The sequence below is a fragment of the Linepithema humile genome, chromosome 4, assembly GCF_040581485.1.
Source record: "Linepithema humile isolate Giens D197 chromosome 4, Lhum_UNIL_v1.0, whole genome shotgun sequence".
Taxonomy (NCBI): domain Eukaryota; kingdom Metazoa; phylum Arthropoda; class Insecta; order Hymenoptera; family Formicidae; genus Linepithema; species Linepithema humile.
This window is the reverse complement of record NC_090131.1, coordinates 20,257,760-20,283,194: the sequence shown is the minus strand read 5'-3', so window position 1 is coordinate 20,283,194 and position 25,435 is coordinate 20,257,760. Positions and strand designations below refer to the sequence as shown.

The following is a 25,435-nucleotide window of genomic DNA, read 5'->3' as shown; positions in this document are numbered from 1 at the left end:
CTGTGTACACATCGCGATACCTAATCGCGCTGCGCCAGCGCGCGGAAGAATATGCATACGCGCTTTCGACTTCGTGCCTACAGCCACCTGGATATTTGTCACCAGTCGTTACTTTCCGTCGAAGTAATACTTACCTTCCGGCTGCGGTAGAGACGACCCGTGACAACCATGAGATTCATTGAAGTGCGGGAGAATGTTCCGCCGTTACAAAGTATGTTTAAGCTAATTGCACGTGTTACGTCGAGTTTCGAACGATTGTTCGTATGTTGATTTTCGAAGTCATATCTACCTGTAGGCGCGTGAATTTTTATCCATTTCTATTCATGGCGCAGTTTTTATTTCAAAATCTGCATTTTGACGCTGAGATTTTTTTTGCTTTACGGTACGCGCATCACCTGTCTCTGCGCGCGACAGGGATAAACTTAATCGCAGATCGAGAGAAATCTCGCGCACTGCTACCGGGTCGGAGCAGATGACGAGGAGGACGCGGAGGAAGGGTTACGTTCGTAAATACGTATACATGCACGAAGATTAATTATTATAAACCCCTGCCTGTTGCCTGCAGTCATCAATTTATACTCCTCTCTCGCGCATCCTAATTCCAATCCCGATCCCGATCCGTGAGTCGCGCTAAGGAATAAAGGCTCATCCTCTCTAATTTATGCATGTCGAATCAATCTCCCTCCTTTTACCCTTCTTCTACCCTTTTCTTCCGTCGCCTCTCTCTTCCTCGCATTACCTACGTCTCCTACTCCTTCTACGTTCCTCCTCGTGCACCTGGACAACCGTCGCCCCTGAGAGAGGGAAAAGAGACAGAAGAGAGGCTAGCCACCCCGATAATGAGGACCCGAGTTATCCTGTGCAAATATTTTCCTCGGCGGCTGTTTGTACAGGCACGAACGAACGGGCTGAAGATCCGATCATTGCACGGCGGACATATATATATATATATATATACATATATATACGCAAGTTTTTGTGCGGGGAAATCTTGAGCGTGCGAGTGTGTTGGTTGATTCTGCATCTAGCATAATACTTGCTCGTCTAGACAATGAATTTATGCGCGATCATTCGAGCAAAAATTTCATTCCGAGCGAAATGCAAACACAGAATTCACGACGATGAAATCCGCCGCGCCGCGAGCGCGATGCTATTCTTCTTGTCCGTACAATTTTCATCTTGTCTGCCATCATCCCGCGTAAATACGTTTCACTCGATTCTCTCTCTACGGCATTAATAGTATTCGTCGATCACGTGCGGTGTGAAATCTATTCTTCGAGAATATCTCTCACCGTCTCGATCGAATTTTATAGCTCGATGTTTGTGGTAAACTCTTATATTTACAAGCTTATACGCGGAGAATTAATTACAATCACAAATCTTCGAGCCACAGGCACCAATAAATTTCAGTCTCCTGCGGAGACTGCGGAGATTGAAATCGTTGTAATTTCGACGAGTTTAATTTTTGATGCCGTAAACGCGGAAAAATTGTACCCTGCGTCAATTATCACGAACAAATATAAAGACCATTATTTTCGTGTGTTGAAATCCGGATTCAAAGTTTTATATACATATATAAAATGAGTTATAGAGAGAAAGTTTCAACTCTTCATTTATCATGATTTTATACCGTGCAGTAATGTCACGTGTGCACTTATCTGCGCTTATTTATTTTTGAAATTCAATATAAATCTTGTCATATCTTTTATCATATCTTTCGCTTCAAGAATTTTATCCCAAAATGCCTGTTAAATGAAGCTTTAATAATAATAACTTATAATACGCGACATGATTGATAAAGCCGACATGATTGTAATGCATTGGGACAAATAATCGAGCAAAATGCTCCACACAACATTGATCCCTTATTAAGGTATTTCAAGCGAATCCGCAGCATAATAATGCTTGGAGACCCTGTAATTTCGTCTCGCGGATGCCCTGGGGATGCGTAAGAAGAAGCTTCCGCCGATGACCACCGTGCTTCTCGTTCTCGAGAAAAACGGAGGCCGCGCGATGACGCGACATTAAAAGCGGCCCCGCCGAATTGAGAGTCGGGACAAACTTGTGTGATCGAATTTTGGCATAATGCGAGCACGTATCGCGTCGCATTGCGTGCGCCGCTCGTATACGTGACCGGTGTACCTCTTAGGCAGGTAACACGAGAAAAAGATTAAAAGGGAACGAGCGGAGGATCATACGGCGGAAAAGAAGGAGACGAGGAAACGAAAAGAAAGAGAAAGAGAGAGCTAGAACGCAGACGCTTCGTTCGGCTCGCTCTTTCTCTCTCCCTCTCTCTCTCTCTCTCACTCTCGTAGACGAGAATACGTTCTAAGAATACTATTCCGTGTATACGCTAGGCTGGTGGATACATATGTAAATTGCCAGTACCCCTATTACGGGGACTTCACCTGCGCATCCGGTTTTCGCGTGTGCTTTGATTTCGTCCCCGTACGTCACGTCCTCCTTCCTCCCATCCGCCGTTTTGCTTCTCGTATCGCTGCGCCGTTCGTGCTCGAGACGCGCGCGCGCGCGCGCATATCACTTTTCTATAACGCTAAATCACACAGCCGATTTCATTAAAACCTTCCGAGATGAATAATTGCCGGTGTATCGGGCGCGGCTCGTGTAGCGGAGAACATGTCCGTGTTTAGGCGGCAATATATCTTGAAAATTAAGGTTTGCATCCTGATGGATATCGTGCTATCGTATCTTAAATATCGCGTAATTTCGACGACATCGATAATTTCGAGAGTAATCGATGAGTTTTATCGGCGTTGTCTTATTTTCAACGTAATGGACTCGCGCAATCATACCGCAGCTCCCAAGAAAGATTATAATTTGTTATAATTTATCGAATATTAAACTATCTAGAGATGAAACAACTGAATGATAAATTTGATCTGAAATTAATAGAAAAACAAAATTTTATTGATTACAAAAAAGACGACCGGCCAAGTAAACAAGGAGAACAGTATTATACTTTAAAGCTTATCAAACTATGTAGATGCACTGGACATAATATTTTACAGAGATTTTGATTTTTTGAAGAATCTTCCATGCTAAACTGCAGTTTACATGGAATTCAAATTATACTATACGTAATATTTTACGACATAATAATAAGAAAATTCCGTATCACTTTTTTTCTATTAATTAAAATTACAGTCAATCAGAATTTTTAATTCCTTAAAATTCTTAAAATATCTTTAAGGCTCTAAGATATTCTAGAAATTCAGATAGTTAATTATTTATGTTTCGCGAATAAATGGGAATGATTGGAAGAATCTCTTCTATAATGGTTCGTTTGCATTATGATAGTAAAACTTTATCACAGCAATGAAGCGTATAAATGAGAAGCATGAGGATTATCTTCAAGAAAATTAAATTGATTCTTCCCTGTCGGTTATTATAATGGACAATCTATCGCAGAAAGGACTACCAGCTGATCTCTTTCAATCGTAGAGATATATATTCACTTATATCTCTCACTATCTAATATCTATCTGTCATAGTTCTTGACACTTCGAGGTCACTAATACACGACTAACACTAATACACTCAAAGACTTTAATGCTTTAGACGTCAAGTACGTATTATTATGCAGATAATAGTATTACAAGCTAGCCTAGCCTTGTTGGAATCTCAAATCACAGCTTGACATTTCTCTTAACGGAATATCAGATCTTGCTACTCTCTTTTAGATTGTCGTATTCTTATTTAATGTTAATATATTTTTTCGAAATGTGTTTGGTAAAACAAATATTATTATAATAAGTAAGAAAAAAAGCCATTTATTAATGGATTATACACTTTTCAACTTCAAAATGGGGTTCATAAAAATAAAATTACTCTATTCACAAAAATATTCACGAAAATTCAATAATTCTGTTGCTTTAAATAAAAGATTGAATTGTCAAATGCTACGATCAATATTAACATATTTTTGCATAAATATGTATTAATTTTATTCTGATCATTACGTATACGATACCGCGCGTGGCTTGTGTAACTTCTGCAGCCAACAAACATGTATACTTTCTATAAAAAAAAATCATTAATCCGTTACTCGCTACATTCGTCTGAATTTCCAATTGAATGAATCTGCCGATGGATCCGTGCCGATTATTAGGATCATCCATCTTCAATGGCGGCGATCGTGTTTGCTCAGACAGTTCGCCCATAAACATGCGAATATACGGATTCTCCTTTTATGCGCGTACCTCGGACGTGCGTCCTGCGATCGTCAGACAGAATGCATTACGGCGTGCGCTCGGGTCGACATGACTCGCGCGCAGTCATGCACCTACCTCAATACGCAAATCTTGCAGGTAGGTGGAACGCACGAAGCTCGGCCGAAGATAAAGGACGCTAAAGGCGGACCGAGGCAGAGCGACGGAGGAAAAGAGGAAAGACAACGCGCGCTTAATATTCCGTAGGAGTGTTGTCCACGCGACCCGAGAACCCACCCTGCGTGCTTCCCTCGTGCGCATTTCAATAAAGCCGCCTCCGCGTCTCGACCGCACGTCCGCCCGAATGACACAAACTCCAGTCGTCAGCATCATATTTTGTCGACGTGCGCCTTTAAGACCGCGACCGCGCTCAATTGGCGCATAAAAGAATCCGGAATGTCAGGTGAATTTTTCTGCTGCAGCCGATGCGACGACTATTTATTATATTTCAATCTTATATTTTTATCTTTACAAAGAGAAATTTTTTACATTGTAAATGTACCGTGAGTTGGAATTTCACAGTCGCTTGAATTATAATACGCATCGTGATTTAAGTACGAAAAATTCCTCAAGTGAGTCAGATCTTCCGCAAAAATCTTAGACTCCCGCTGCATTTAATTTGATAAGCATCGAAATATAATATCGTCTTCGCCCGATCACACGTCCTTGTCGTTTACTCAACCGGCGTCCACATGCGGTATGCATACTAAATTCACGATAAAATTTATGTCTCCAATCATGAAAGCAATTCGTATAAATCTGACGGTTAATCGATCTCTTGGAAAATTTTTGAGACGCGAAGGTGAACCGGTGTTTTACAATAGCGCATAGCACTTTGCAACCCGCGATTATTATCCGTGAATTAAATAATAAGCGGCGTTATCAATTATGACATTTTGAGCTGCGCAAAAGTAAAAGGAGAGAACACTCCGCTGAGAACGATATTTCAGCGCTAAGTGCTCTGTGTAACCTTTTTTAGATGCAGCTAAGTAGATGCAGCTGTGTTATTTAGAAACTATGCAAATATCCGAGAACAATGTTCTCGGATATTTGCATAGGTATGGTATATTCTTATCTCTCTTCCCATAAAATGACTTTCAACACTGATAGAAGTCCAGGTAATAGATTACTGAGCACACAAACAATTCTTATCCGCTAATTTTTGTTTTCGGTTCATTAAACAATTAGCATATGGATATCATTCAAGCGTACATTATCCGCTCGATAAAATTCAACGTTATTGAAAAACCATATTAGATGCGATATAACTCCTGATCGTAAGATTAAGTTTATCTATTGAAAATGTTAGTTAAATATGTTTTCCTGTTGACAAACTAAACTAATCTGAACTGATTTAAAAAAGGACGATTAACTAACCGTTCCGTTATAGTTATAGCTCCTAATGCTTCTTGGAATTTTTGAGACGCGTGTGTGCAACAACGAAAGAAATAAATGACTGTAAAATATTCGAGCCTATCTGCTCGAAAAAAAAAGACCCACATTTACACGGGTAAGTAATAAGCGACAATCCTTTTATGGAGCCATATATTACCAGGCAAGAGGATAATCTCATGTTCCAGCAGCACTTTCGAACTTTTCACGTCGTCCTTTTGTCCTGTATTACTCTGTAATCATTATTCCCTCGCTCTTGCGAGTCTGTGCGAATAACCGGTCACTTCCGGCGATAGCGGCGGCGGCGACACCACCCAAGTATGAAAATAAGAAAAGATAGAGTGTTTTAACGGCGGCTTTTAATATATAGGCATGGTTATGCATGCGCGACACGCAAGTTTCAGTCTTCGTTTCGTCCGAGAATCAAAATGACGCAGGACTTTGCGCCTCTGTTAGGATCATTGCGCTAATCTTGGTTAATTAAATTTTTATCAAATATTATTTTATCATTTATATCAAATGTGAAATTTATATTGAAACATATAGAAGTTAAGTTTTCTTTCTTCAATTTTCTCGCAATATTGAAAGTATACTTATTCTCTGTATTTACTACATTCCTTATTCTTTGACATTTCCTCTATATGTGTTAACTTTCTACAAATCCACTTTCTATATAAGAAACAATGTAGTTTAACTGAGGCTAACATCCTATTTCATAAGTAAGTCATCTAGAAAGAAACAATGATTGCCCAAATCGAGATTAATGAATTCAGAGTGTCAATGCAATCTACGTTGATGTAACGCGAGCAACGGCTGGGAATAATCCCCAAGATGGATAATATATTCTTTGAGGACATTCGACACGCTTGTAAAAATTCGATCGCACGGCCCGGAGCGCAGCGGATTGAAGGTGACAGACGAAGCGACGGTAGAGGAAGGGAACGTTTCCCGGGCTGACTTTGATGGATCGAAGGGGATCTTCGATCCATCTACCCTGTTTTTTTTCCGGTCGCGAGCCACTGCCTCGGTGTTTGTTTTTTATTTTTCCACAGATAAAACGCCGCGTCCAACAGGTTATTCTCTCACGGTGGATGACATTGCGCGTCATGCGAGCACGCGATACGCTCGAAATCTCACAAGTACGCAGCTGCAGCTGCTCCGAAAGAGAATATTGTAGCTCAAATGTTATAGTCGTAGCTGCGATATGATAATTGAATATCCTAAATTAAACAAATTTGTTAAAAAATTATTTTGCAATGTGATAAAGAAACTATAAACCAGTAAGTATAATAGTATATTATTTATAGTAAATAAAACAATGAATAAAATTTATTCGACAAATGAGAAAATTCGTCGATAAATACGGAATTCTAACGATTATAATCCGTATAATCGACTAATCGCTTCGCGTCTTTTTAGGTAGCTATCCCGGCTCCCGTTACGGACTTTGGGAATTTTTACTCATTCGCTCAGGCTATCGGATCCGGGTAATGCGCGGAGGTGCATAATACCAGGCCGTTATCTGTCCTTTCAATGTACCTCGTATCTCCGGCTCTGGTTTCAAGAGCTCCCCTCGAAAGGGACCGCGCTGCATCACACCGTCTAAACTATCCCGGAGAGGGTTACGAACGAATGGACGAGCGTGCCTACTCACCGTGACCGCCGATAGGATAAGCGGCGCCCGGACTTCCTACACCGCTTTAAAATTACCCGCTACAGGACGAGAACAATTAGCATTGCCTACGTACGCGCGCGCCTGCCGAAGAAACGTCGCGATAGCTCGAATCGTTTATCTACGTCGTGAATCGCGCACACACTGGCGTAACTAGTTTTGAACTCGGCAAAATGAAAAAATCGGATTGAAATTATATTATAACAAAATACGGAAACCCGCAAAAATTATTTGATGTAAATTTTCTAGAAACTCTGATTTATTTTAAATCAAATATGTATGATTTTTTACTATGGTAAGGTAAAATAATGCAATTCAAAAAATTTTAATAATCAAGAAATTAATATGTATAAATTATAATGTATAAATTCGATTGCTTTTGCAGTAGGATGTTTTAGTTACCATCTCATGCAAAGTTTTATATTAGCATTATTGCCATCGATACCTATGACCTTTTCGCCGGCGTGGTAACGTAGCGGTAAAAATTCAAAGGTCGCAAGACAGATTCGCCTTCGATCGGATGAATGACGACTGACTTGTCTCAAAGTTAATTTAAATATCTATTTATAGGTGTGAAGTTATAGAAAAGAGTAGGAGAGAAGGAAAAAGAAAGAGAGAGAAATAGCAGAAAAGAATTCTGTAATCTACAGTTTTTAATTTCTTCGTAATAAATATGTGGCTGTAAAGTATATCCGCGTATGATGAAGCGCGTGAAAGAAAGATGCGCCAATAAAAATAGCGGCAGATGCGAAAAATGTCAAGAAAGCGTTAATTAATTGCAGGCTCAATCAAAGTATATACACATTTTCAGTGTGAAGCATGTAAGATAGTTAATTCCTTCTTAAAAGGTAAAGAAATATGTCAAATAATTATTTTGCAATGGATCATACGTTTAGTATAAAAAAATAACTTTTATGTAATAATTATAATATTAGAAATATCTTATTAAAGTATCAGTTTAAAATGATTTAAAATTATTTGCAGCAAAATTAAAAGTATTGAAATCTGTATATAGTTGCTAAAAATCATGTATATTTAAACTCATATCATTTTCTTAGAGTAATTAAATTGCAGTTTGATTTTCTGCAATAAAATAAAAATAATTTCCTCTCCGCTAATAATTACGGCACTTCGACGCAACCGAATCTCGTTGCAAGTTATTTTGCGAGCGAAGCGGATTTTCTTCTCGTATTTCCCTTCGTCGGGAGAGAAACGAGGAAGATACAAGGCGATTCGACGACGCGTGACCCTTGTGAGGGCTCCCGCGGAGATGACTTTTCGCGCGTGCAAAAGTGTGCCCGTCGCTTCGAAATAACGTCGGCGAATCTCTCTTTCTCTCGCTGGATAGGACGCCCCGTCGCGCGGGACCGAAAACAGCGAGGCGCTGGACCGAGAAAGAGGCAGGGAGAAGGAAGGTTGAAAAGAGGAAACAGAACGGGGGAAAGGGTTGAGGAAAGCGGGGAGACGGAAGAGAGAGAGACGGTACCTACGACGTACCCAGTGAAGAGAGTACCCGATATGAAATATTGCCCGGCGCGAGCAAGCAAGCGCGAGCGCGCGGCTAGAGTAACTCTATATTATTATCCTCTTTCACACCTCCCTGCACTTCTATGCGCCGCGAAACCTTGGCACAATCAACAAGAGGCTGCCCATTGTCTTTCATTGTCGTGCCTCGTGCGGATACGTGAGAGCCGGGAGAGTTCTCTCTTTCTCTCGTCGTGTTGTCGACTTATTATTCCCGAGCCCGACCGCGCGGGCATTAATTGGGCCCGACGTGGGTCCTAATTAGCACATCGAATCTCCGCTGCGAACTCGAAAGTGGACGATCTCGGTTTGAGAGACAACCGGGAAAATCTCGTAATGTATTTTTCTTTGGGTTTGTTTTGCAGCCTGCAAATAGCACGAGTCAGTCGATCATTAAATTATGCTAAACTGCTATATAGTATTTGTCACTTTATGCGCAGTCGTTCTATTTATAATCGTCAGAAAATTCTAATTAATTGTGTTTTTACATGCACGATGACGAATATCGTCAGACTTGATAATGTGTGCCCGATCATAGATCAGATTTTTTCAATCGCAAGTATAATCACAAATAAATGAAGCAGATCTTTTTTAGCGAAAGTTTTTTCCACTACGAGGAAGACAATTATTTCTTATATTCTTGAGTTAGAAAAGCCGCAAACGTAATAAACCTCGGTGCAGTGTTAGAATAAAAGCTAATTTTATAGAAGCGAGGATATATATATATAAGTGAATGTTTCTCATCTCAGTAGTAATCGCATTTCCTCGCCACGGCCAGCGCAAAAATAGCGGGAAAACGTTTCTCTGTCGTAAGTGCGGTCGTTGAATTGCGATTCGTTCGGCCATTGTGCGTACCTTTACGGCGATCCATCAACATTGGCGCTCGCGCGCGCGTCTTGCGCCGTCCCTGTATTAAATAATTCAATGAACCGACTCTCGTCTCGCGGCTTGGCATAGGCGAAAGAAGCGCTGCCACCAGACAGATAAGTGGTAGTGATCGACGGAAAGACGGGCGTAAAAAAAAGAGGTAAACCCGGGATAGGCACGAATACACGCGCGGCGCGAGATGATTCGATACGTGACATCGTTCGAGATCGTTGCGAGTGCAATGCGTCGCCTGCTTTTTCCATCTTCCCGCATTGTCGGCGCCATTATGGCGATACCGATGCAAGAAGCATCTCCCTGTCTTTCAGGAATTACGCCGCCGCGCCCGCTGCCTTACGGAAGTCGGCCGCGTCGAGAGAAATCGCCGCTCGTGATAACGCAACCCGATACAGTCTTCCGGTCAGAATGTCATTAAGATAAACGCGAGCGATTTAGTTTTTATAAAAGGAACATTTTGATGAAAAGGATGATTAGAGATTGTTTTAGATTTAAAGAAAATAAATATTTTCAGAAATAATTCCATAAATTGTCGGGTTGAGTTATCAAGATTGCGATTTTTAATTGTAACTAATGGATTTTATATCAGACATCTTTCATCTTTATAAAAATTATAAATTGTAAAAAAAATTGACTGTAATTTAGTCAGAAAAAATACGCAAATAAAAAGAAGCGTGGAAAACTTGAGAAATTCTGCATATATACATATATGTGTCGCCAAGTGGTTTTAAAGATTTGACGACTCAATTTGAAGGTGCAATTTGGAGTGCATTTGCATACGTCAAGTTGAAAGCTGAAGTTATTTGACACACGACTCGGCCATTAAAAAACATTCCTTCCCAAGACAAGGATGTTGCTAAAGATATAATTTTTTTAAATTCTGTTTACAAATTTTCAACGATGATAATATTATAATTTTTATATTTAGTTAAGAATTATATAAGTGCTCTTTATAATTTTTTAAAGAAATATATGGAATTATCGCAGCAAATAATCGCATTCTGCAGAAATTTCTCGAGCTTTTGCAATGATTACACAATTCAGGCCGTGTTTCAATTTCCAAGTCCAAGAGTCGCCATTGCATCGGGAAAGGATTATCTTTACATCATTCTCGTCGAGATGACAAATGCTTAGTGACTACAAGCGGTATATCGAAATTAGAGATCTCTTAGTATGTCCAACTGACGAAGGTCTTTAATCTTGCCTCGCAGATGAACGCTAACGATCAAGAGTTGCCTTATCGATACGGAGTTGTCTGCTGCAGAAAACCTTGTCTCTTGTATTCTCACACGCATAATAATATCATCGTCGCGTGACAACCACCAATGCTAAGCATACGAATTGGTCTAATCAGAATAAACTTGGTCAACATCATAGATAAAGGTTTATTTAAATTTTGTGCAAATTTATGTAAAAATTTCTTTAAATTTTGCGCAGTTTATGTATTTCTTTAATGTCGTAGCGCAAGAGAAGGGGAAACTGTATCTCTCTGCCACACAACATAATCATCCGATATATCGATGATCGTCGACAGTTATTAGAATACACGCAAAATATATTCATCTTTAGCGTTTCAATTCTTGAAATTCTTTCTTAATGATGGTTGATAATGTCGGACATAAAAGACTCATAGTATTCGAAATATGGTTATATATATTGGAAAAAGAAATATTTTTACTTTACGATAAATGCAGCACTTTCAACTTTGCAGAACAATTTGCGAATTCTAGGCGCGGTATTCGCTGCGATTTCTTGCAGCAGCAAATGCTTTCGCCAAAGAACGCACGTTGCGTTCCTGCGTCGGCCTGCCGGTCTTGCCGCGAGAACGAGAAACAGCGGCGACGGGCAGCACGTGTAGCAGCCTAGAGAGGAGGATGGTAAATGGTAAATGGGAAATTGTAAATGGGTAGGCCACTAGTGCGCTCCGAACATGAATGAATGGAACCTGCTTCGCCGCTTGCATATCCATTATAGGAACTGCGCCCGCCTGCCCGTGTGCGTATATGTATGTACTATATGTGTACTTAGCGCGTACTAGAGTGGCCTCTCCGTCTGTGACCAGTTCACCGCACACACATACTCACGCGCGCGTAAGGAAACCAGCACACAATGCTGCGATCTGTTTATCCTGCGTCTGTCATACGCATAAACGAGCGTTACGCGAGTGTGCGAGAGTTCGCGAGTTTGCCGGGCATCAGTTAATGAATCCTCCGCGCTGCTTGAGAATCGGTGTGCGCGTATCGTCGGAATTGAATCACCAAGGTCGCGCGATCGGATGGATTCCACGATGAACGACCATGGCCCTCGCTCGCTGCGAAACTCGATTCTCGAGATTTACCAAGCCCAAGTTATACGCTCCAGCTGGATTTGGCTTCCGGCGAATAATTAGGTAAGCAGTGGTCTCGTAATTGATAGATTCGAATCCGTGACCCAATACTGTTACTCAAAAGTCTCCTTAGTCATTAATATATGAAAATCAGACTTTGATTTGAGAAATCGACGATTTGGAAACTATCCTCATTCTTAAATTTCTTAATTTTGAATTATATAAGATGACAGCTATAGAAAATAAACAATTTACCTAATCGTGACTATTGTGCCTATTGTGACTAAATTATGCCTATTATATTTTTTTCTAATTCGTATCTTTCTCAATACAAATTAGAAAAAAATAATCATCCGAGCGTTCGGACAAATAAAAATTGATCTTTTTTTTTCTGCATTTCGACGATAATTGTTTCGACGAATCTTTCCACTGAGTTTTAATTCTTGAGACGCATTACGAATTCGTGTTGACATTAAATTGTGATAAATATAACCATAATCTGGCAGATTTTGCGTCGCTAAAATTTGTTTATTTAATTAAGCAATTAATTAACAAACAGAGAATAAACATTTAGTGTCGAGTTTTTTACGACTTTATGATTATTTCATATTATATCTCGCGCTGCGGAAAGAGAGAGAGAAAGAGAGTTACCAATCACTTCACAACGTGTATTTATATAGCTGAATCAAATTTTCGAAGAACACGCTCCGATAAAATTTATAAAATACACAAAATATATGATTAGTTGACTTCTAGATGTGTACTTTGTCCTTGATCAATTATCGCCTATGGATAAATATGTGCAATATCTGCTCCATCGATCCGTTTATTTTCGATGAGATTTTTTCGTATACAAGAGTTCATTTAAATAAATTAAAGTGTTCAATTAATTAAAATGTTGAGTAATAAAAATGTCGATTAATTAAAATGTTGAGTATAACATCCATAAAAAAGAGCGATAAAAAGAAGAAATATTTCTTCCATAAAAAGTATCGATTTGCACTTTGACATATAATTACTTTTAATCTTCTAATATATAATACGGCGATTATATAATTCCATGGTCCAATATAATACTTTCAATATATTTTGAATTTGTTACTTTAAATTTTAATTTTACAAATATAATTCAAAATAAAAAAATATTTATAATTTTTGAACGAAACTATTTTGTATTGTTTTCTTATTAGTTTTTGGTGAAAGTTTTTTTTAAATATAAGTTTGACGCAAAACTTAAATTTATGTAACACAATTATTTTTCATTTGATTTTTTTATTTCGATCTATACTCCTTCGCAGTAGAATGCAACTCAACGTATGTTATGAGAGACCGCTTTGAAAAGGCAGTTCGTTAATTACATGGCGCACAGATAATTATTAGCCCCTTTAGCACTCTGATAAAATTTACTAGCCAATATATTACACTTTATGTACCTCCGGATATATCCGGCAACTGCAAATGGTTTCATTTACGCGGCATGTCGAGGATAGCAGATTCGCGCGCATCTAGAAAATCGCTATCGTCATCATCGTCACATATGGTCATGGCAAAAGTTAACCATCCGAAGATGCTTGTGATTATTACATAATGCAGCTGTATCTCGTCTTCATTACCAGAAAAAGTTCAAGTCATAAAATCGGTAGATCTCACAATCGCAATTATCGCGCAATTTTCGTTGATGCTCTTCCTGAATAATTCGGTTGCGTAAATAATTTGACATCATATAGAGAATAAGAATTAATAACGCCAAACAACTAAAAAACTTGAAAAAATAAACCATTTAATTAAAAAAAAAAAAAAAAAAGAAACGAATGCCTAAGAAATGTTAGTGCTTACGATTAAATGTAATTTATTATCAAACTATCTCACGAGCGCAATTATCGGGCCATTACACGCGAATCCGCGCCTTTTTCATCGCACACACAGAAAGAGAGTGGGAGATCCGCCGATTTATAGCCGTGAGGGTGCGACTATGTCGTCGTTGCGAAATTGCCAGATCGTTAACGGAAGATACTCGCCACTTATCACGTTGCGCATTACATATGTACCTTTAATCGTGCGACGAGCGGTATCATAAATACATCGGACGAGAGAGAACGATCTCTGAGATCGCTGAGATGAAAAGTCGTTAGGCTTGTTAACTTTCGTCGAAAATGCGCGGAGCGAAACAGTTATCGATGCTGTAACACAATGATGTGCAGGGAAAGAGAGCTGAGAGATCAAGAGAGCTCTCTCTCTCTCTCTCTCTCTCTCTCTCTCTCTCGTAATTCGCGAGCTTTCGCCTCGGCCGATGGGCTATCGTTATCGAAAGGCAACCTGTCAGATTGAAACGTTTTACGCCGCGTTCTTAATGGGCCAGTGTCAGTCAATTTGTTCCACGATGCGTCCGGGCACCGAGAAGTAACTCAGATATACCCGAAAATTATCCGCCTCATATATTGGGGCCATAGTCGTAATGCCTTGCGACAGTCTGTAATTTTCGTTCGTCGCTCTTATGATAGATTCATTTCGCTCGTGACGGTTATTTTTATTTTCGGCGGTATTATTATCCATGACCGCCCACATGCATCGCGGGAGAAAATCGCAAATAGCCAGATGTACTCATTATAACTTTCCTGTAATTGTAAAATATAAACGCGTTTGCGATTTATGAATTTTACGATTTTTATTTAATGGAAAATATCGACCACTCAGACTTCAAAATGCTAAAAATAAATAAAATGTATATTAAGATAAATTAATTAAAATGCATTAAATTAAAAAACAAAAATGTATTATATAAAGAATTAGAATATATGCTAATAATTAAAAAATAAAAATTTCCTATTATTCTAACAAACCTGTTTTTTATGTTAATTTTTAATACTAAAGTCAATTACTACAAGATTAACGATACAATAAAATTTACATTTTATTTTTAGAATTTAGCGTTTAAAAATTATAATTAAGTAAAAATAACGTTTGTATGCTGATTTTATAATAATTATTAAAGATATATGCAATGTTATTGCAGAATTATTTTCATCCATGTCGATAAATCAAAGAACAATTAAAATTTTGCAACCCAATTTTTGCAATTTTGATATTCACAATGCAGTAATGTAATTTAAACGAATTCTTGTATTAGTTGATTTTCTATAATATCATCCGCGCCAAAAGACTGTCCAATCGTTCTAAACGCCGCACATGCTCTGAATTCCACTCAGGGTATTCCTACCTTCTAATCAAAGCCTGATGCGGCCCTCGAAAACCAGTTCGAAGTCAGTGAAGCATTATGATGCCGAATACACAAGCGCGACCTGTTAACTAATCTCCCTATAGCGACCTTCCATTAGCTCGATTCCACGATCGATATATCATCATATGACGGCGCTGTTGATCTCTCGCAGTCTGTTTTTTAGCAGCCTTTAGGGGTTAGGAATATAAACACGTAACAAAATCTTGTTTTTCGAAAAAATTAAATCAACTTTAACTTAATAAGCACTTAATTGAAAGCTTTCCTTGTTGATTCTGCAGATATTTAATACTAAAAATAAAAAAAATTTTAGTAAAAAGTGCTACGCCTTCTTTAAATTGTGTCATTAAAATAACATAAATTCGGACATCAACTTTCCATTCTGTTAGATTGTACTAAGAGTTAGTAAGAAACAACAAATTCGAAGCCGAGCTAAGTTTATTTCACTGAAATTGAACCTAAAGCTAATTCAAAGGGATGATACACGAGGAGGACGAGGCGAGGACACGCTGGGTACTTTCACGCGCAGCAGAGAGTGCGTTTGCGAAGCTCGCATACGTTACGCAGTCATAATTCTTGCATCTAGCCGCTGGCTACAACACTACCACGCCGACTACTCGACAAATCATTCCTCGTTAACGCGGACTTTTTATTACAGGAAAAAATATCAATTTGTGCCGTTCCTCGGTCGTATATGGTCATCTGGCTAACGGTCCTATCCTTACCGTCGATCTCTATGCACTCGTATTTCTCCCTCGGCTTTCCTAGCTTACCCTATTATCACCTTTCCGATATCTACGCGATGATACCGCATCACAATGCTTTGTCAGAGCAATTTACCGGCGGAAACGCGAGTTGCCGTGAGGAAATCCCAAGACGTTTGAGAAGAATTGTTTTATCGCGGGATGCTGCGAGAGGAAATCTCAAGATGTGTTCGAAAGGCTATAAAAATCTATCAGATTTTTTACGACATATAAAATCGAATTTTTACGACACAAAATGTCAAGAAACAAGGTTGTACAATTGATTTTGAGCAACGACTCGACCTTTAAATAAATTTTAAAATAAAATGCCATATCAAGATGTATTCAATGAAGTATTCACTGAATTTTTGAGACACTAACAAATTGGCTTTTTTACATAATAAATATATAAATAAATATTAATTTCACTAAGTAAAAATTAAAATAAGATTACAGTGGAGGTTTATAATAAAATGCAATAGTGCTGCTACTAAATCTAACCGACGGATGGAATTCGTCCTTTCCTGAGGAAAGTGAAATACAATATACACCACCATGCATACCGCAAAACGCATAAATCGAGATAGTAATTTTTTACATCTAATTATCGCGACAGAATATACATATATTTCTTGCTGCAGCATCTTGTATTTCGAAGATTCGCGAAATTTTAGAGCAGGCTTTTCTAAATGATCGTACATGACTGGCGATCGGTGCGCACATAAAACACGACGACGGTCATATATCATGGCTATCAGCCGTGCGTCGCGCTTGTGATCATTCAAAACGTCCCGACAAATCATTCCTCGTTAAAGGCGATTTTTTCTTCTCGTACGAGGAAAAATATCAATTTCTGCCGTTTCCCGCCCATATTTCTTCGCCCGTCTAACGGTCTCTTTCTCTTCGCCGCGCGTCTATCCTTCATCTCGTCCCTTCCGCACCTTCCGCGCCCATCTTTTTCCACACCGGGACGTGATAACCGCGAGAAATTCTGCGTCGGTAAGACAAGGTGTAACTAAAGGTAGCGCGATTACTCGTCGTGCATGAAAGACGCGTATGGAGTGCACGGGGGGGCAGAGAAGAGGATGCAAGCGGGAAAAGATGCGAATACACGTAAGGTGAATGGCGTAAGATACGGAGGAAGGGCGAGCGGTGGTTAACGCAATTTCCTATAGGCAACCGTGTACGCACGGCAAGAAGAGACAAGAGGTAATTACCGTGACAACGTCAGTATAACGCGTCGCGCATATGGAACGACTGATGCGGCCGTTGATTTCGCTGGTTACGCTCGATTTTGTCTAGTCGATGGTGGAAATTACAAGCCGGTCGATATAACTCGCTCGTAAAATCGCCGCGTCGACAGGCATCCGACGCGTCGAATTAGACGTGTCTATTTCCCCTGTCTAATCGCACGAAGAAGATACCGTAGACGTCATTTAAAGTGATCGCGGATATTCCTAGAAATTCAATAGAGCGCGTTACTACTTGATAGAAATTCTGATTTAATGCTTGGATATCAAGAAATTACTGCGTACGAGTCTTTACGCTTCACTATTGGTTCGACGTTCTCAAGTGCGTTCTATCGTTCCGTTAAAATCGTCAGAATCGTCGACCGTAACTCATTTGCGAGCTCTCGGCGCGGTTTATATTTATTATTTGCGCTGTCGCGACGCCCGTCTTTACGAGGAGGACTCCGGAGCGTGTTACTTTGATGTAACACAAGGAAATGCAAGAGAGAGAGAGAGGAAGAAAGAAGAGAGTGCGAGCCGCGCAGTAAGTAGCGAGCGCTCTCGACAATACGCGACGGGTGTGCTTTTACCTCTAGGCTCTTTGCCTTCCCCTTTCTGGCCATTCAACGAAAATGGCCTTCCATTATTGGCATTGTGGCGCCGACGAGAAAAGCGAGGAGGCGAGAGGAACACTGTTAACCCGCCGCTTGACTCTGCCGCCGCTGGGCTAACGATCGTGTTATTAGCGCAAATTAAATTGGTGACTGTCTCACGCCGGAACAACAGTGAGACTGCCGAGAAGCGGTAGAAGCACACCGAGGACCAATTTACTTTGAGTGAAAGAACGCGTTAATTTGCATATCGAAATCGAACGCACGCGCAGTTGGAATCGCCTCGATTTTCACGCGCTCCGTCACTTATTTGTACACTTCGACCGCTTATTATTGCATTCAACACGAAACTTCCTGCTCTCAAGAGAAAACGCAATTATTATTCTTTTAAGTTGAAAGTCTCAAGTACGTGATTTAGCATGTAGTTTAATATGCAATTTTCTACTTTTGATTATTAATTGTACTTAACTAATGATAAATTATGATTAACTTAGATTCTTTGTTTCTGGGCCGATTTTGAACAATATTAAAATCCTAAAGAAATTGACACGTTTAGTTTAAGATTTCTAGAAGATGATTATGTGTTTATGAAGTTAAAAACGAGAAAAATTAAATATACAATTTGATAAATTAAAAAGTTCAAAAATGAAAAGATTTAAAATAGCATAAACATACAAATGACTCATATGTATTATTTCGGAGTTGACTATCTATTAATTTTATATGCATTTCAATTTTTCGATATTATTCTACATAAATATTAATATTCTTTATCGAATTTCGCTATACGAAAGACATCTTGTCGTGACTAATTTAAAGTAGAAAAAGATTTGCCTCACGATATATCACTTAGTGCGAGTAGTTAAATTTGTTCAAAACGTCACGGCCGTTTTAATTATGTCGCACCTTTTCCGTTTAGTTAGTAATTACAGTTTGAAATATGACAATCTCTCTCTACAATTTCAATGTTCGTGTTTTATGGTACACTCGCGAGAGCCGAGATGCCAGACTTCTTTCTCGCGTTCGCTTCACTCTCCGCCGCCGAGACTGATAAATTAACACGCCACGGAGCAAACGTCACGATCGATTATTTATCACTATTAACCGCGATAAGCGACAAGGGTATCTAAGACGGCCTCAATGCGACACCTATCCACGCGCCGAGCTAATTATAGATTTTTTCTCCCGCGCACGCGGCAACTTTCACGCAAAACATGGATCTAGTCGCGCGATAACGCACACGGGTGTCCAATTCCAAAGTGTCACTCTCGCGCCGTGTCGCCGTCGATAGACGCTGACAGTGGCCGGTGCAATAATTCTAACGCGCTGATTGCGTATATGTCTCGGCTCGCAGCTTAACGATCTTATTATTGAATTGTGATCGATTGAGTTAATGAAAGCAAAGGGCAAGGAATTAACCCGTTCACCCGCGCATATTTGTCACACCTTCGTCCGTAATGATAAACCTGTGATTCTCGTATCGATCGGTTATCTCGCGCAGTACAGAAACTTGCGTCGTTGTGCCATGTTTAAGAATAGATAATCTCAGGACGATTACGCGGCTCCATTAAGAGAGCCCACGGCGTAACGCCGACTTTCCGGTGTACCGATTACGTCGACAGAGGATGCCGCGCGATATCGATCGCGGATCGTAAGGACGACGTCGCCGGCGTCTCGTCGTCGTCTTATTGTGTATCCTCGAATTTTTTTTCGCAACGTCATATATATCTCCGCGTGCGTGTCCCCGCAGTGGAATCACGAATTACCGCCGCCGATCGCCTGGAGGCTTCAACGGCTCCGCCGACTTGTGGGACCTTGCGCGTTTACCTGCATACAGGGTGCCCCATTAGTAGTCATTAAACTTTCCCGCATGACTGACCTGCCCGGCTTTCGGGATCTGCACGATGTCGGTGCACGTCGGCCTTGTGAGAGGCTGGCGCACACCGCCGCGCCGCGCCGTGCCAATGCGCTCGCCGTATGTACGCTCCTTAAGAAAATTGGATCGTATTTGTATCGATGTGTGCGTATATGCGCGCTACAGGTTGCTATTATGAAATTTGAAATTCAGAGAGCTACATCGAAGTAATTTATGTTTTTACAAATATCGCGGCATGCGTGCATTAAAATCTAAAGCAATATTTTTCTTCTTTAGTTGCGCTTAGTTGGTTTCAGTATTATTCTGATATTATTCTGCTTTTATTAGCGATATTTGCATACGATGATTAGAGAGTAGTTAATAATGTGAGCAGAAAATTTGTTTTGTCGTGTGCCTGGTGAGAAAAATAAATATTAACACAGAATGAAAAATAGAGAACTATAATTTCATATGTATGAGACGCTCAATATCTCGCACGTTGTGTAAATAAATAACGATAATAGTGCAGCAATGTTTTGCGTGCTATATTAATAACTTTCAATGTCTATAAGAACATTTTGCTTTGTGAGACAAATATTTTATTTCGCAAGACAAATCTCAGTGCAATAATAAGGCGTGTGGTAATATAGTCATTATTAAAATAATTATATTCGTGGTAATTGTGTGTGTGTGTGTGTGTTGAACAAAATACTGTGATACGATTTAAATTGCAAAAAAAGTAGCGTATTAAATAACATGTTGAGTTTTAATCTTTAACGAAAAGCGCGGCAAGACCGATTGCATAGTTCGGCGTGTTGCCCAACGCGATTTCGAGGGTCACCCTATATGGCGAGAGGCGCGAAGGAAGCTTTGTGAGTACGGGGATGGTCACGGGAAGTGTCCGGCGTGTCCGGGAGCGACCGTCCGAGCGCGGATGGTCAACCCCGTTCTGGAGGGTCATCCATCGGCTCTCTCTCACTTTGCATAAAAGGGGTAACTCGCAATGCGCGCGTTGCCATAATGGAACGAATGTCCCATGGACATATAATTAGGCGCACAGTCCATGGGAAATTCGGACCCTTATCCCAAACGCTTTAGCTTTCGGGCCGGACGCTTCGCATAAGCATTAAACAGTGGGGTCATCCTCGCGCGCGCACGACAGAAAGATCGCGACGAACGGTTGTCAAACACGAAGAAATACGACACTCACAGCATGAAACAGAGGCTAGACCACAATATAGAGAGGCATATAGAGAGAATAAAATTGGAGACGATCTCTGTCGTCTCTCTCAATTATGTAAAACAGCGATTGTCCTACTCTACGCGATTGTCGTTTTCCTCGTTCGTACGCGGCGATTTTATGCGATATCTCTCGTACAAGAATATTAACGGTGAGGAATGTATAAGACCGATAAGCAATGTTAGATAAATCGAAGCGAATGCAGTATTCATAATCGGACATTATTAACTGTCGTCGTTGGGAAACGTACCGTTTCTCGTAACACGCTAATCTGTTTGTTTAATGACTTGATAACTACCTGTTTTAAAACGATTACACTGTGAAAGAAAAAAACACGCTTCATATAATAAGAAAATTAAGGACACGGCAATGCACTATACGGCCACATTCCAGTCGGTGATAAACGAGTATTGATTGAAAATTATGTTTTCCAGAGAAACGCCGATTTTTCATATTAAACGATTTTCAGGAAATAATTGTCGGGGCAATGTTTTACAACCCAAGGTTAAAGATGGCATATATCAGTCATTAATATACAGTCCGCGTTCAAGAATACGATTTGCATATCTGTCAGATCTTTTATAATGGAAGAACTTATCATGAGCAGCATCAATTCCGATGAAAACTATCCGATTTATGATGCACGTCTATTAAATTTTGCATTAAAATTTAATCTAGCAAAATCTAACGATTTAATTGCGTCTCGGAGTGACATTTGAGTACGGCTATTCTTATCAAAACTATTATTTTGATTCTTATTATTGTAAGAAAAAGTTTCCTTTTTATAATATAATATAAATTTTCGATAAATTAATTTATTTCTGAAATAATCGTTAGAAATGTCAAAATAAAAAAAAAAAAAAAAAACTATAGGCTTTTAAATATTTTTTTATTACCTATCGAAATTTTTACTAGCGCGCTCACTATAACCATTTATCGCGGATCATGCATGATAGGCTGGATTGCAAAACATCGGAAGGAATGCCGTCCCGATACCGCCATCCGAAAAGAGCCCACACGAGCCTCAAGGCCGGTCGAAACGCACGACTACCACTTGGACGCGCGTTGAAATCGCCGCGCCGCGTCACAGGCAATGAAATCTGTATAACTTCGCGGAGAGTTCGATTCTTAAATCTGCAGGTATAAAAAAATATATGACGAATCAGAATAATTCTTTGCATTGAAATACACGCATTGTCGCAATGTGTTTCATTTAATCGATAAGCGTTATATATATATTTTCTTTGAGTAATTTTACGATATTTATTAAATAAGTTAATCACTCTCAACAATTTGTATCTCGATTAAAAAATATTTCATTAATTTTAGCCAATTAATCCGATTGATGTTTTGCTATTGGCACAAATATGTATCGTGATTATCCTCGCGTGTTTGCAGCATCAAAAAATCTATATATAAACTCATTGAAACTGTACCGGTTTCGGTCCTCGTTCGAGCCGTTAATTTAATTCTGACACCGGTACCGGCGCGGCGATCCTGTCGAGAGGCAAATTCGATGCGCCCACGCGCGCGCACCGATCGAAATCCAAATTTAATCGAAGGAAAAGACTCACGGGTGTGTTTTATCTGGTCGGTATTTTCAACCGAGTCGAGATGACACGTCCGGCTGCAGACAAATCTCCGTAAAGTCGTAGAATGTATCCAGTTGGATATCCAATTGAACGACAGGCGCAATCGCGCACAAGAGTCTGATTGGAATTTCGAAAGATTCGGTGCACGAAATCACGCACTCTCACATTTCTCTGTTTTCTGTTTTGTAAAGGAGCACTCTCGGTTCCTCTCGGTTCCTCTCGGTTCACACTTGTTTCTTTCTCAGTCGTTCTCGAATCACAGTCGTGTTTACGCGGCACTCGCGCAATCAGAATCTCTCGATCCTTGCGCAGGATCGCGAGATGATCGGCGACTCGAAGCTCCTCCTCGTCGGCGATCCTGCGGACTGGCTCGTCGAGTCACGGCGCGCATTCATTAATATGATAATCATCCAATACGTATACGAGGCCTCTCGATGATCGCTCTCGTCTCCATCATCTTCATCGTCGTCTTCGTCGTCGTCGTGATCATCACGGCCGACGACGGCGGCGCCGCGCAAAACATTCTCTGATTAAAATCTGAACGAGATTGGCGTTCCGTTTGCGAATGATAAGACGGACGAGATGGAAAAAGAAAAATGCGAAGAAAATGTACAGCACACCTTGAATCACTGACTCTTGAGCTCAGTTGGATTTTGTTGGTCTGGCAAAATTATCGCGATAGAAAATTGATTTTCCGCAATTGATTTAATGTACGATAAAAACACTCGTTCTTCCTTCTCGCGTTCTGCTGATGCGCCACTGACGCACTTTTCTCTACGTCGACACCGTCACTCTCCGTGTCTCGGCGCGTTTTCACGTATCTCCGGTCATTTCGTTATCGCGCCTCCGCCTTCGCCGTCCACCACATCCTCCGTCCTTCCTCGTCCTCTCCTTCTTCTTCTTCTCCACCTCCTCCTCCACCGCCGCCTCCTCCTCCTCCTTCCTCTTCCTCCTCCACCTCCAGCTTCTCCACCTTCCACCAGCGGAGACGATTCGTCGCGTTGCTCTGTCCTCCTCTTCTCTTTCCTCTTCCTTCCTCTTTCTTCCTCCTTCGCTTCTTCTGGTCCCGCACGATCAAATAACCACCAACCGCCAATCAACCACTTGATTCCGCTGCGGTACCGTGAGCGGAGGCGAAGTCGCGCGCGTCGACTAATTTTCGGACGAACTTTCCGGTTCGGTGTCTTGTATTGGACTGTGCAGAAGTGGCACCTTCCAGTTTCTGAACTTACATCTTGTCAGGTAAGTGTGAGCTTTGCCCGCGCGATCCCGGGGCGGTGTACGGGTATGTGTGCCTACACGTATGTGCGGTGTATGTTCCTCGTGTATTCGTGTATGCGTGTCGCGCCGCAGACCCGCCTCTTTCCCCACTCTATACGCGCTCCTATCTCGCCTCTCTCTCGCGTGCGTGCTCCCGATCGCCGCCATACGAGCGCGATAGCGTAGCGCTCCCTTCGTCTGAGGTGCGTATGTGTTGTTGCGTGTATCGCCGCCACCGCCGCGGACGACGCGAGTGTACGGGTTACCCCCGTGTGTCGCCCGTAGACGACGACCACTGGTAGCTTCGTTCAGGTAGACCAGCGTAGACGTCCCTCTCTCTTCCGCTCTCTCGCGCTTCGCGTCCTCTCTTCATCCTTCTCCTCCTTTTTACGTATCCCTCCTCGGTACTGTTTTCTTTTTCCATCGCGCAACGTCCTGTCTCCTTCCTTTTCGTCTTCGCCTCCCGCCTAGTTCTCTAGATGCGTGAGTGCGTGCTTGGCTCGGCCGATGCGCGTAGGGGACATTTAACGCGTCGCGATCGCGATTTTATCCCTACCAGTCGCGTTCCGAAAAAGAGAGGAAGGCGGACGAGCGAGAGGGTTTCGTAGGATTAGACACGCTGCGAGGAAAACCGAAACGAGGGCTTGCGAGCTAACGCTTTCTTCCGGTTCTGGTTGTGATTCTCAAAGATGTCCCGCTGCATTTCTTTCGCGTAATTGTATCGCCGATACTCGCATGACGATTTACAGCTATTTTATGGTCGTGTACGATGTTACATGTATTATAAATAAAAACGTGGGAAGCATAAGATGTGTACACATACGTTGAAGTGCAAATCGAGACTAGAGCTCTTGATGATATTATACCGCTGTTGGATCTCATGCTGCGTATCGCGTTGAATGATGAGCAGCGGATTAAATAAACTTGTCTCCTCGCGCGGAATGTATTTAACATATTTTCGATGACAGCGATAAGAGAGTATAAATCTGTGCTGAAAGCCTCGTCTGCGAAGATTTGCATATTCACAAGACCGCGTATAAGAAAATAAAATTCTAATCACCTGAAGCTAATCGAAATATCCGCGATAAAAATAGATATGAAAAGAGAAAGTCCGTTTATAATTTGGCGACTTTCCAGAATCAAAATTTTAATACCGATCACCATCTTCCGCAATATTAAATATTTCATTATTTAGACAAAAAATGATGTGATAAGACATTAAATATATGTCAGAATATGTAAAATGCGTTAATTTCAGTCGCGAAACAATGACACGTCCGAGAGACACAATGTTTTTCATGGATAACTTGATTAAGATGAGACTGACATTTTTTTACAGTTGATTGAACACAATCTTCTTTCATAACTTTTCAATTTCAACGTTAATTATCTTGGTAAATATATTCAAAATTAAAAAGTCCGTAAAACCATCCACTTGAAAGTAACTTGAGAACAAGGTTGTCTTAATTTGCCACAACCTCTTCATCCTTGATCGCTTATAACGCAAAAACCGCTGACGCCTTCTGGGGCATCCCGCATGGACATTATAAGCGTCCAGCGACGAGAAGAAAGAGAAATCCACTTGACGTTTTAATATTGTCCCCCCTGGCACGAATAAATCGCTCGTTCGAGAACGACCTCGGGC

At 40.6% G+C, this 25,435-nt stretch overlaps 1 protein-coding gene across 5 annotated transcripts in view; it reads right to left on the bottom strand.

Moving 5' to 3' along the window:
* grh (grainy head) overlaps positions 1 to 25,435 on the bottom strand; it is a 118,923-nt gene that overhangs the window by 34,448 nt on the left and 59,040 nt on the right. The gene's annotated exons all lie outside the window — the stretch shown is intronic.